This window comes from Rhipicephalus microplus, unplaced genomic scaffold (assembly GCF_043290135.1).
Source record: "Rhipicephalus microplus isolate Deutch F79 unplaced genomic scaffold, USDA_Rmic scaffold_460, whole genome shotgun sequence".
Lineage (NCBI taxonomy): Eukaryota > Metazoa > Arthropoda > Arachnida > Ixodida > Ixodidae > Rhipicephalus > Rhipicephalus microplus.
Window position 1 is genome coordinate 52,501 of NW_027465023.1, and position 12,500 is coordinate 65,000.

Below are 12,500 nucleotides of genomic sequence, written 5' to 3' on the forward strand. Positions count from 1 at the left end.
CCTTTTTCGGCTGCCGCAAATCGAGCAAACGGTGTGTTTCGGACGGCGTTTCGCTTCCGCTACTTGCGAGTGCTTTCGTGGTCCACCCCTCTATAAATACTCGGGAGGCGTCGAAGCCGGTTCTCCAAGCCGGACCCGTAGGTATCGTTGTGTGCTCGCTCTCATTGGCCCGCCTAACCAGAAAATGCCTGCGGTACACCCATTTGGATAAGAGTGCACGCAGATGCGGGCCTCGACGGCTACACATTTCCTCGGGCGGCCGCCTCCCGGCCTCCGTGGAGCGCGGGATGCACGGTCCCATCGACAAGCCTCTCCCGTTTTTACCGTGGCGTCGCGGTTCACCACGGCGGGCGGGTCGGTCTCCTCCGCATAAAAAGGGGGACCCCCGCTTTTTGTTCCACGAAATCGCACAAGCTTTTTTCGCATCCACGGTTTGCCACCGCACACCAAAATGCCGATCCGGCTGCCTACTTTAGCCAACAGGTGGAGCCAGGCGCGCCGTACTTGCGCGGCACTTCCCACGTCCACCGAAGTCGGTGCCAAGGACCACTTTCGGCGCCGGAGCCGCGTACGAGCCTACTCGAGGCGGAAGAACGAAGCCAGCAAGGGCCTGGCCGCAAGTGCGTTCAATTGTCGGGACGTCCAAGTCCCTCGTTCTTCCGTGCTTCCTCTTTCGGCAAGTCGTTGCGGCACCTTCCCAAAGCGCGCAGACCCGCTAATCGCGACGAGCGCGACGTGGCCGTGCCGCCTTTCCCTCGGCAGCAAGCAAAACGCCTGGCAACGTCGACGCTCCCCTAACCGCGATCTCGCACCGTGTTTCGTGTGGCGAATTCAAAAGCCGGCCGGCGCTGCTGCAACCATTACGGTCGGTACGCATACGCCGCGGAGGGCGGGACGGTCATCGGAGCGTGCGGTTCCTCCATCGAGTACTGCGCACCTCGGCCGTCGCATCGCCGTGCCATGACCGGCCGCGCGTCAACGCGAACCGGTGCCAGCGAGATCCCTCGCCTGCAAGAACCGACCGGCAGCCTCCGTCACCCGAGGACGCGGAGGCGCTTGCCGCGGACGGCGGGACGGTATGCACTGGTGCACAGCGGACCCGTCACATCGCCAGTTCCTTGACCGACCGCCGACGCTTGTGCCGTTCCTCTCGTACTTGGCAGTCGCCGCGCGATTGTCGGGTCTCGTTCTTGCACGCTCGAACGGTCGGGAGGGCACTCGGCTGGCGTTTCGGGAACGCGCAGCCTCGCCTTCTACCGACGTAACCACGACTCGCCGTTCGCGCTCCGCCGCTCCTGTTTACAGTACTAGGCGGTCCCGCAGCGGTCGGGTCGCGCATTTCGAGCGCTTCGAGCCACGGTGCAGTGGCGGGTCGAAAGCCGACCTATGAGTGCGTTGCGCCGTTTGTACCCGCGTCCGCCACCTGGCCGACCGTCCAAGGTCGCGGTGTTGGCGTCCGCTGGGCGCAACAATTTGTCACGGGGTGCCGCTCCACATTCAGGCAGCCCCGTGGGGAAAAGCCGACCCCGCGTCCAAACGGGGTCAGCGGCAGAAAGTGTCGGGCGCAGACGCAGCTGAGGCGCTCACCCTTCACAATCCGTTAATGATCCTTCCGCAGGTTCACCTACGGAAACCTTGTTACGACTTTTACTTCCTCTAAATGATCAAGTTTGGTCATCTTTCCAACAGACCGGCGCAACCGAAAGGCCGCGCCGGACATCGGTCCGAAGACCTCACTAAATCATTCAATCGGTAGTAGCGACGGGCGGTGTGTACAAAGGGCAGGGACGTAATCAACGCGAGCTTATGACTCGCGCTTACTGGGAATTCCTCGTTCAAGGGGAACAATTGCAAGCCCCTATCCCAATCACGAAAGAAGTTCCACGGGTTACCCAGTCTTTTCAGACAGGGATAAAGACACGCTGCTTCCTTCAGTGTAGCGCGCGTGCGGCCCCGGACATCTAAGGGCATCACAGACCTGTTATTGCTCTGTTTCGTGCGGCTAGGAGCCGCTTGTCCCTCTAAGAAGGTTGTAAGGTGCTGGGAACCCCGCACCTATTTAATAGGCTAGAGTCTCGTTCGTTATCGGAATTAACCAGACAAATCGCTCCACCAACTAAGAACGGCCATGCACCACCATCCACCGAATCAAGAAAGAGCTCTCAATCTGTCAATCCTCCCAGTGTCCGGGCCGGGTAAGTTTTCCCGTGTTGAGTCAAATTAAGCCGCAGGCTCCACTCCTGGTGGTGCCCTTCCGTCAATTCCTTTAAGTTTCAGCTTTGCAACCATACTTCCCCCGGAACCCAAATACTTTGGTTTCCCGGAAGCTGCCCGCCGAGTCATTTGAGTAACTCAGGCGGATCGCTGGTTGGCATCGTTTATGGTCAGAACTAGGGCGGTATCTGATCGCCTTCGAACCTCTGACTTTCGTTCTTGATCAATGAAAACATTCTTGGCAAATGCTTTCGCAGTAGTTCGTCTTGCGACGGTCCAAGAATTTCACCTCTAGCGCCGCAATACGAATGCCCCCGTCCGTCCCTCTTAATCATTACCTCGTATTCCAAAAACCAACAGAACAGAAACGAGGTCTTGTTCTATTATTCCATGCAAGTTTATTCAGGCGACTCGCCTGCGTTGAGCACTCTAATTTTTTCAAAGTAAAAGCACCGGCCATCTCGAGGCACACAATGAAGTGCACCAAGAAAGAACCGGCATGATGTTCAGTCCGAGCCGTCGCATCGGGTAGATGCACTACTCGTCTGGAACTGAGATCCAACTACGAGCTTTTTAACCGCAGCAGCTTTAGTATACGCTATTGGAGCTGGAATTACCGCGGCTGCTGGCACCAGACTTGCCCTCCAATTGATCCTCGTTAAAGGATTTAGAGTGTACTCATTTCAATTACGGGGCCTCAAAAGAGTCCCGTATTGTTATTTTTCGTCACTACCTCCCCGTGCCGGGAGTGGGTAATTTGCGCGCCTGCTGCCTTCCTTGGATGTGGTAGCCGTTTCTCAGGCTCCCTCTCCGGAATCGAACCCTGATTCTCCGTTACCCGTAACAACCATGGTAAGCAAGTAACCTACCATCGAAAGTTGATAAGGCAGACACTTGAAAGAAACGTCGCCGGCTCGTGGCCATGCGATCAGCACAAAGTTATCCAGAGTCACCACACAATACGGGCCGAAACCCGATCGATCTTGGTCTAATAAAAGCACCCGTTACCCAAAGGGCTCCAGGCTCACTGCATGTATTAGCTCTAGAATTGCCACAGTTATCCAAGTAGGAAGAAACGATCTAAGGAACCATAACTGATTTAATGAGCCATTCGCGGTTTCGCCTTATTTCGGCATGTACTTAGACATGCATGGCTTAATCTTTGAGACAAGCATATGATTACTGGCAGGATCAACCAGGTAATCGTTCGACTGCGCGTCCGTCCTCGCCCTCGGCGGGCCGGACGCAGTCTGTGTGCGGCGGAGGCCACCTTCAGGCGCCCCAACACGCTTATTTTGCACTCCGAGATGACGGCGTTCGAGCTCGCTACGGCACAACCTTCCCGAAAGACGAGTGGGAGCCGTGCGGCAAGAAGCACGTTCATGCTCGCTCTTTTTCGTTGCATCGACTCGGTCGCGCCGTGCGGGTTGCCCAAGCCCGCTGCACTGTCGGTGGACCGGCCGGAACTAGCAACGGAGCCGAGACTGCAAAGCCGCCAGACGACGGGTCACGCCCGCGTCTTCGGCGCTTTCGCATCTGAATCGCCCGAGGACGACACGGAACACACCTCGATATCGTGGTAAAACGGCACCGTCCGACAACCAGCCCCTAACGCATCAAGCGGATGAGGCTGCAGACGACTGCCGTGGATTCCCCTGGAGCAGACCCGAGGACACGCTTGACGAGGCCGAAGCCCGCCGCATATCAGACACCCGGTCGCTTTCGCGTACGCCGCTCACGAGAACCCCCACATAATAGCAGCGATAAGTACCCAGACCTCCTTGGGCCCTAATACGAGCGTACTCGAGAAAATTTCACCGCGGGTGTGCCCCGAAACGTGTGGCATGTTGAGCGTGCCACAAGTCTACGTCGCTCTCAAACCCGCCGAGGTCGTAGAATTTGCGACCCTACTCACGAAATTCCCACCGAGGATACGGCCGCAAACGTACCGCACCTTGGGTAGGCCACGAGTTTGTGCAACACTACGCTGACGGCACAGCACCGAGGTCGTGCGCGCACGCACGGGAAAATTCCGCCGCGGTTTCTGCCGAAAACGTGAGGCACCACGACTCTCCGCAAGTTCGCGTCGACTGCGAAAGACCGAAGTCGTGAACGACGTGTCCGCTACTCGCCGCCGACACGCTGGACACCAAACGTACAACGACTCGACGGCGTCGTAGAGGCCCACGACGCGGTTTTCCTTAACGACGTCTCGGCGTGGCACCGACAGGTTAGAACGGCCGACCAACGTTCCCTGTCCGCCGTTCGGCTCAGTCGAAGGGCTCGGCGACTTCGGCAACGCTGCGAAGCCGCACGGTGACGCACGCCATGTCCCCATTTTTTTTTTCTTTCTGCGTCTGCCGGGGTGCCCCTATAATAGCAGCGATAAGCACCCAGACCGCCGTGGGTCGCTCGCCCCGGCTGACGTGGTTTTTCGTACTCCTGCGGCGGTCGCCGTCAAGCACGTCCAAATACGCTACTTTCGTGGGCGCATTCACGCTCTTTCGCTTCGCCGGAGTGCCAGCACTCACTCTGCCAAAAACGGCGAACATCCGAGCGGCGGTTCCCACTTTTGCGTCGGCGTCGCAAACCCCGCCCCGGCAGACGAGGTTTGCCGTACTCGTGCGACGGTGGCCGGCGGGCACGTCGAAAGACGCCGATATCGTGCGCGAATTGGCGCACCTTGGCTTCACCGGAGTGCCGCCACTGACTCCTCCAAAAACGGCGAAGATCCGAGCGGCGCTTCCCACTTTCGCATCGGCGTCCCGAACTCCGCCCCGGCTGACGCGGTTTACCGTACTCGTGCGACGGTCGCCGGCGAGCACGTGGAAAGACGCCGATATCGTGCCCGAATCGGCTCCGTTCGGCTTCGCCGGAGTGCCAGCACTGGCTCGGCGAAAGACGACGAACATCCGAGCGACGGTTCTCACTATTGCGTACGCGTCGCAAACCCCGCCCCGGCAGACGCACTTTGCCGTACTCGTGCGACGGTCGCCGGCGAGCACGTAGAAAGACGCCGATATCGTGCCGGAATCGGCCCCGTTTGGCTTCGCCGGAGTGCCAGCACTCACTCGGCCACAAACGGCGAACATCCGAGCGGCGGTTCCCACTTAGCCGTCGGCGTCCCGAACTCCGCCCCGGCAGACGCGGTTGCCGAGCTCGTGCGACTAGCGACCGCGAAGCCGTCTCGCGACGCCGCTTTCGTGCGCGGCTCCCACTGCGACCTGGGTCACCCGAGGTCGACGAGCAAAAAAGAATGTCGAAAAAAATTTTTTTTTTTTTTTGCGTCTGCCGGGGTGCCCCTATAATAGCAGCGATAAGCACCCAGACCGCCATGGGTCGCTCGCCCCGGCTGACGTGGTTTTTCGTTTTCCTGCGGTGGTCGTCGTCAAGCACGTCCAAACACGCCACTTTCGTGGGCGCATTCGCGCTCTTTCGCTTCGCCGGAGTGCCAGCACTCACTCTGCCAAAAACGGCGAACATCCGAGCGGCGGTTCCCACTTTTGCGTCGGCGTCGCAAACCCCGCCCCGGCAGACGAGGTTTGCCGTACTCGTGCGACGGTGGCCGGCGGGCACGTCGAAAGACGCCGATATCGTGCGCGAATTGGCGCACCTTGGCTTCACCGGAGTGCCGCCACTGACTCCTCCAAAAACGGCGAAGATCCGAGCGGCGCTTCCCACTTTCGCATCGGCGTCCCGAACTCCGCCCCGGCTGACGCGGTTTACCGTACTCGTGCGACGGTCGCCGGCGAGCACGTGGAAAGACGCCGATATCGTGCCCGAATCGGCTCCGTTCGGCTTCGCCGGATTGCCAGCACTGGCTCGGCGAAAGACGACGAACATCCGAGCGACGGTTCTCACTATTGCGTACGCGTCGCAAACCCCGCCCCGGCAGACGCACTTTGCCGTACTCGTGCGACGGTCGCCGGCGAGCACGTAGAAAGACGCCGATATCGTGCCGGAATCGGCCCCGTTTGGCTTCGCCGGAGTGCCAGCACTCACTCGGCCACAAACGGCGAACATCCGAGCGGCGGTTCCCACTTAGCCGTCGGCGTCCCGAACTCCGCCCCGGCAGACGCGGTTGCCGAGCTCGTGCGACTAGCGACCGCGAAGCCGTCTCGCGACGCCGCTTTCGTGCGCGGCTCCCACTGCGACCTGGGTCACCCGAGGTCGACGAGCAAAAAAGAATGTCGAAAAAAATTTTTTTTTTTTTTTTTTGCGTCTGCCGGGGTGCCCCTATAATAGCAGCGATAAGCACCCAGACCGCCATGGGTCGCTCGCCCCGGCTGACGTGGTTTTTCGTTTTCCTGCGGTGGTCGTCGTCAAGCACGTCCAAACACGCCACTTTCGTGGGCGCATTCGCGCTCTTTCGCTTCGCCGGAGTGCCAGCACTCACTCTGCCAAAAACGGCGAACATCCTAGTGGCGGTTCCCACTTTTGCGTCGGCGTCGCCAACCCCGCCCCGGCATACGCGGTTTGCCGTACTCGTGCGGCGGTGGCCGGCGGGCACGTCGAAAGACACCGATATCGTGCGCGAGTCGATGCTTCTTGGTCTCGCAGGAGGGCCGCCACTCACTCCTGCAAAAACGGCGAAGATCCGAGCGGCGCTTCCCACTTTTTCGTCGGCGTCGCAAACCTCGCCCCGGCAGACGCGCTTTGCCGTACTCGTGCGACGGTCGCCGGCGAGCACGTCGAAATACGCCGATATCGTGCCCGAATCGGCCCCGTTTCGCTTCGCCGGAGTGCCAGCACTCGCTCGGCCAAAGACGACGAACATCCGAGCGACGGTTCCCACTATTGCGTACGCGTCGCGAACCCCGCCCCGGCAGACGCGGTTTGCCGTACTCGTGCGGCGGTGGCCGGCGGGCACGTCGAAAGACGCCGATATCGTGCACGAATTGGCGCTCCTTGGCTTCACCGGAGTGCCAGCACTCACTCGGCCAAAAACGGCGAACATCCGAGCAGCGGTACCCACTTAGCCGTCGGCATCCCGAACTCCGCGCCGGCTGACGCGGTTGCCGAGCTCGTGCGACTAGCGACCGCGAACGCGTCTCGCGACGCCGCTTTCGTGCGCGGCTCCCATTGCGACCTGGGTTACCCGAGCTCGACCAGCAAAAAAGAAGGTCGAAAATTTTTTTTTTTTTTCTGCGTCTGCCGGGGTGCCCCTATAATAGCAGCGATAAGCACCCAGACCGCCGTGTGTCGCTCGCCCCGGCTGACGTGGTTTTTCGTACTCCTGCAGCGGTCGCCGTCACGCACGTCCAAATACGCCACTTTCGTGGGCGCATTCGCGCTCTTTCGCGTCGCCGGAGTGCCAGCACTCACTCTGCCAAAAACGGCCAACATCCGAGCGGCGGTTCCCACTTTTGCGTCGGCGTCGTAAACCCCGCCCCGGCAGACGCGGTTTGCCCTACTCGTGCGACGGTCGCCGGCGAGCGCGTCGAAAGACGCCGATATCGTGCGCTAATTGGCGCTCCTTGGCTTCTCCGGAGTGCCGCCACTCACTCCTCCAAAAACGGCGAAGATCCGAGCGGCGTTCTCCACTTTCGCATCGGCGTCCCGAACTCCGCCCGGGCTGACGCGGTTTACCGTACTCGTGCGACGGTCGCCGGCGGGCACGTCGAAAGACGCCGATATCGTGCCGTAATCGGCCCCGTTTGGCTTCGCCCGAGTGCCAGCACTCACTCGGCCAAAAACGGCGAACATCCGAGCAGCGTTTCCCACTTTCGCATCGGCGTCCCGAAGCCCGCCCCGGCAGACGCGGTTTGCCCTACTCGAGCGACGGTCGCCGGCGATCACGTCGAAAGGCGCCGAATTCGTGCACGAATCGATGCTTCTTGGTCTCGCAGGAGGGCCGCCACTCACTCCTGCAAAAACGGCGAAGATCCGAGTTGCGCTTCCCACTTTTTCGTCGGCGTCCCGAACTACGCCCCGGCTGACGCGGTTTACCGTACTCGTGCGACGGTCGCCGGCGGGCACTTCAAAATACGCCGATTTCGTGGGCGCATTCACGCTGTTTCGCTTCCCCGGAGTGCCAACACTCACTCTGCCGAAAGCGGCGATCATCCGAGCGGCGGTTCCCACTTTTGCGTCGGCTTCGCAAACGGCGCCCCGGCAGACGCGCTCGTGCGACGTACTCGTGCGACGGTCGCCGGCGAGCACGTCGAAAGACGCCGATATCGTGCTCGAATCGACCCCGTTTCGCTTCGCCGGAGTGCTGCCAGTCACGGCGCAGAAAACGGCGAACAAGTGTTTTTTTTTTTTTTTTTCCTAGAATTTGTGTTATAGAAGGCACATTTGATATCGGACGATAATTTTCAACTTTATCACGCGCACCGATTTTCGTGTAGAGGTTTGCAAGTTTATGGGAATTTCTCCACTTGGAATAATGCGATTTAGTAGTACTACGAGAACTTCATGGATGTACTCAAGGGTACGGGGCAAGTCAGTTACGTCAACACCTGCAGATTTTTTACACTTCAAACTGAAAATTGTTGGTTGTGAGTCCTCGTGTGATATTAAAGGCCGATTCGCTAACACATAGAACAAAGAAAGAAAGGAAGAAAAAACGCCCGCGCTCGCTCAAGAAACCTGGGTTCGCAACAAGTGGCAACAACAAGCAACCGAGCGAGTGCGCCAAAACCCGTGGCGGCCGAACAAACGCGAAGTCCCAACCGCGTCAGCCGGGGCGGCACGGGACAGGAAAAATCACTTCAGCCGGGGCGGCGGGGCACCGAATAAACCTCGTCACCTCGTCGCAGGATAAAAGAGGAAACAAAAAGTCTAAACAGCGTCTGCTGGAGCGAATGCGTAATAAAACAACAACAACAACAAAAAAAAAAACACCCGCGCTCAAGAAGTCTGCAATCACCACAAAAGGCGACTGTGACCGAGCAGCGTCAGCCGGGGCCGTGCGGAAACGGAAAAACCGCGACTACCGGGGCGTCGAGGCACCGAAAAATCCACTTCAGCCGCGGCGAAAAAAAAAAACAAAAAGAAAGACGGAGGGGGGGGGGGAACCACGTCTGCCGGGGCGAAGGAAAAAAAAAAAACGCGTCTGCCGGGGCGAGCCCGGGTGCGGCACCACCGGGAAAACTGTGGCAAACAGACATGGCGATCGAGTGAGTGGGCCGCCAGCCAGGCTCAGCCAAAAAGTGCAAAGTCCGAACTGCGTCAGCCGGGGCGGCAAAAACCACGTCAGCCGGGGCGGCGCAAAAAACCGCGTCTGCCGGGGCGGCACGAAACCGCGTCAGCCGGGGCGGCGCGAAAACTGCGTCAGCCGGGGCGAAAGAAAAAAAAAAAAAAAACGCGTCTGCCGGGGCGAGCCCGGGTGCGGCACCACCGGGAAAACTGTGGCAAACAGACATGGCGATCGAGTGAGTGGGCCGCCAGCCAGGCACAGCCGAAAAGTGCAAAGTCCGAACCGTGTCAGCCGGGGCGGCAAAAAACCGCGTCAGCCGGGGCGGCGCAAAAAACCGCGTCTGCCGGGGCGGCACGAAACCGCGTCAGCCGGGGCGGCGCGAAAACTGCGTCAGCCGGGGCGAGCCCGGGTGCGGCACCACCGGGAAAACTGTGGCAAACAGACATGGCGATCGAGTGAGTGGGCCGCCAGCCAGGCTCAGCCAAAAAGTGCCAAGTCCGAACTGCGTCAGCCGGGGCGGCAAAAAACCGCGTCAGCCGGGGCGGCGCAAAAAACCGCGTCTGCCGGGGCGGCGCGAAAACCGCGTCTGCCGGGGCGGCGCGAAAACTGCGTCAGCCGGGGCGAAAGAAAAAAAAAAACGCGTCTGCCGGGGCGAGCCCGGGTGCGGCACCACCGGGAAAACTGTGGCAAACAGACATGGCGATCGAGTGAGTGGGCCGCCAGCAAGGCTCAGCCAAAAAGTGCTAAGTCCGAACTGCGTCAGCTGGGGCGGCAAAAAACCGCGTCTGCCGGGGCGGCACGAAACCGCGTCAGCCGGGGCGGCGCGAAAACCGCGTCTGCCGGGGCGGCACGAAACCGCGTCAGCCGGGGCGGCGCGAAAACTGCGTCAGCCGGGGCGAGCCCGGGTGCGGCACCACCGGGAAAACTGTGGCAAACAGACATGGCGATCGAGTGAGTGGGCCGCCAGCCAGGCACAGCCGAAAAGTGCTAAGTCCGAACTGCGTCAGCCGGGGCGGCAAAAACCGCGTCAGCCGGGGCGGCGCGAAAACCGCGTCTGCCGGGGCGGCACGAAACCGCGTCAGCCGGGGCGGCGCGAAAACTGCGTCAGCCGGGGCGAGCCCGGGTGCGGCACCACCGGGAAAACTGTGGCTAACAGACATGGCGATCGAGTGAGTGGGCCACCAGCCAGGCTCAGCCAAAAAGTGCTAAGTCCGAACTGCGTCAGCCGGGGCGGCAAAAACCGCGTCAGCCGGGGCGGCGCAAAAAACCGCGTCTGCCGGGGCGGCACGAAACCGCGTCAGCCGGGGCGGCGCGAAAACTGCGTCAGCCGGGGCGAAAGAAAAAAAAAAAAACGCGTCTGCCGGGGCGAGCCCGGGTGCGGCACCACCGGGAAAACTGTGGCAAACAGACATGGCGATCGAGTGAGTGGGCCGCCAGCCAGGCACAGCCGAAAAGTGCCAAGTCCGAACTGCGTCAGCCGGGGCGGCAAAAAACCGCGTCAGCCGGGGCGGCGCAAAAAACCGCGTCTGCCGGGGCGGCACGAAACCGCGTCAGCCGGGGCGGCGCGAAAACTGCGTCAGCCGGGGCGAGCCCGGGTGCGGCACCACCGGGAAAACTGTGGCAAACAGACATGGCGATCGAGTGAGTGGGCCGCCAGCCAGGCTCAGCCAAAAAGTGCCAAGTCCGAACTGCGTCAGCCGGGGCGGCGCAAAAAACCGCGTCTGCCGGGGCGGCGCGAAAACCGCGTCTGCCGGGGCGGCGCGAAAACTGCGTCAGCCGGGGCGAAAGAAAAAAAAAACGCGTCTGCCGGGGCGAGCCCGGGTGCGGCACCACCGGGAAAACTGTGGCAAACAGACATGGCGATCGAGTGAGTGGGCCGCCAGCAAGGCTCAGCCAAAAAGTGCCAAGTCCGAACTGCGTCAGCCGGGGCGGCAAAAAACCGCGTCTGCCGGGGCGGCACGAAACCGCGTCAGCCGGGGCGGCGCGAAAACCGCGTCTGCCGGGGCGGCACGAAACCGCGTCAGCCGGGGCGAGCCCGGGTGCGGCACCACCGGGCAAACTGTGGCAAACAGACATGGCGATCGAGTGAGTGGGCCGCCAGCCAGGCACAGCCGAAAAGTGCTAAGTCCGAACTGCGTCAGCCGGGGCGGCAAAAACCGCGTCAGCCGGGGCGGCGCAAAAACCGCGTCTGCCGGGGCGAATGCAAAAAAAACAAAGAAAAAAGCCCGCGCTTAATCAAAAGAAAACAAAGAAAAAAGCTTGCGCTTAATCAAAAGAAAACAAACAAAAAAAGTTCGCGCTTAAGCCTGGCGGTGGAACCACCGGGGCAAACAGACCTGGCGATCGAGTGAGTGGGCCGCCAGCCGGGGTGAGCCAAAAAGTGCAAAGTCGGAACCGCGTCAGCCGGGGCGGCGCGAAAACCGCGTCAGCCGGGGCGGCGCAAAAACTGCGTCAGCCGGGGCGGCACGGAAAAACGAAAACCGCGTCAGCCGGGGCGGCACGGAAAAACGAAAACCACGTCAGCCGGGGCGACATCAAAATGAGGAAAAAAAAAAACTGCCTTAGGACACCTGCGTACACTTTCATGCGTTTGGGCATATCTCTCTGTAACACGCGCGCCCCTCGTTACGCGCGGCACTCTGTTTTCTCCGACACCCATATTTCGGCGGCATGTGGCACGCGCGCCCGTCCCTACGCACGGCACACCGCAGTGCTTTCTCGATATTTTTCTTTTCCTCCAACACCGTCATCTATAGGCTTTTAGTGACCTGTTGCTCGTGGCAAAAGTTCGCTAGCTCTGACACCTCTTGCATGCGCACCGTTTTTGCGCACGGTGCTATGCCGCAAAGCACGGCAGTCGCATGCGTTTCTCTCAGGCACCTCTTTTTTGACACAACGCTGTGGTGCTTAGAAACACACCCGCCGCTTTTGCGCACAGAACTCCACCGTACAGCACGGTAGTCACGTTTGTTCCACACGAACAGCAGTGTGCATCGTGCTACGACACTTTGAAAGCTTTTTCTTCCGAGTCTCGACCGCGCTGTTCCTTTCGTACTTGGCGCGGTTTTGGGACCAGCTTTGTTTTAAACCCCTACTGCGCGCCGTTCCTTTCGTACTTGGCGCGGTTCAGGGTTTGTTTCGAGCC

At 60.4% G+C, this 12,500-nt stretch overlaps 1 non-coding gene across 1 annotated transcript; it reads right to left on the reverse strand.

Moving 5' to 3' along the window:
* Positions 1-1,601: 1,601 nt before the first annotated feature.
* Positions 1,602-3,416, reverse strand: LOC142794578 (small subunit ribosomal RNA). Its single transcript, XR_012892461.1, has one exon. It is a non-coding gene; the product is annotated as a small subunit ribosomal RNA (ribosomal RNA).
* Between the last annotated feature and the right edge of the window lie 9,084 nt (positions 3,417-12,500).